We start from the raw sequence: 1,451 nt of genomic DNA on the forward strand, positions 1-1,451 counted from the left end.
GGGCTTTAAAAATTCAATCTCTAAGCCCGGCCCGTTGCCACCCCTATTTGACTGAAGCTCAATGTAAGACTACACAACGCAACTCCTCCATTATCCCAGTAAGGCCGAAAATACAAACTCATTACAGGCTAGGCTGTGATTTAGGGTCGGTTTGGTTTGGTTTTTTTCCCTTGAGTAATATTGTAGCTGTCAGATTTTAACAGTATTACAGCAAATACTCTGTTTTGTCGAGCAGAGAGAACGCTGACGTGGTAGTTAAAAAACCTACTCGGTGTTGCGCGCAGCGGAAATTTCGGCAGCACTTCGGCAGCACAACAAGAGAGTCAGATCGCAATAAGAATTCCCGTCTCACCAAGGAGACAAGAATCTGAAGCGGATATCTCAACCAAGTGAGATATCGGCTCTTCCTCTCATCAGTTCTAGGACTGACCTGTCGAGGGATCCTAAAAGCTATTACAAATCACACAAAAGCAGTACAATCAATTTTTATGTGGTTCGGCAAATTGCCTACGTCCACGGGGCAAGGAGTGGGAGATCTACTAATAGAGGGAGAGATTACAACTAGGGTTTACAATCACTCACAAACTAAACCCTCACACAACACTCTCAAATCCCTCACAAAGCTCTCTCAAAGGGATGCACAAAACCCTAAAAGAGACTACACAAAATCTCCTCAACTGCAACTACAAAAAGAAGAAAACCAAAAACTGCTCACTGTTTGCTCTCTGCCGCAGCCGCCAAAAAATCTCCACTAAACAAATCCTTGCACCGAAAAAACCTAGGCTAAACACACTGTTGATTTATAAAGCTCAACTTGGGCTTTGGGTACGCGAAACGAAATCAAAAAATGCCTTGTACCCGAACGAAATCAAAGATGTGAACTTCACGTTCACGTGGTGTGGCCCCCACGAAACCATAATTCTCCACCTCAGTGAAGTTTTCCCAAAACTGAGCCGACACCAAAGCAACCAAATGTCCCAACCTGTTGTGTCCAGTACGAACTCAATCCATAACAAGTCGAGAACCCGAACGAGAGTCCAAACAATCTCACCCCCATCAACTAATCCAAAACCGGCTGCATCTGAAAGACTGCCTACGTATCCTCTTGCCTAAGGAATCAAGACGAACGTAGTTCACCCAAATGGCCGCCAATGGCCTCAACAATCACGAATGTGCAATAAGTCTCGACAATGATCAAGCTTGTTGCTCGGAACCACCTTAGTGAGCATATCTGTCGGATTATTCTTCGTGTGGACTTTCACAATTTTCACATCGCCATCTTCAAGAACATCCCGAACGAAGTGATAACGAATGTCAATGTGCTTCGTCCGCGCATGAAAAACCTGATTCTTCACCAAATAGATAGCACTCATGCTATCACAATGAATAGTGACGGACCTTTGCGATATACCAAGTTCCTCCAAAAGTCCTCGAAGCCAAATAGCCTCCTT

Source organism: Asparagus officinalis, chromosome 3, assembly GCF_001876935.1.
Source record: "Asparagus officinalis chromosome 3, Aspof.V1, whole genome shotgun sequence".
Taxonomy (NCBI): domain Eukaryota; kingdom Viridiplantae; phylum Streptophyta; class Magnoliopsida; order Asparagales; family Asparagaceae; genus Asparagus; species Asparagus officinalis.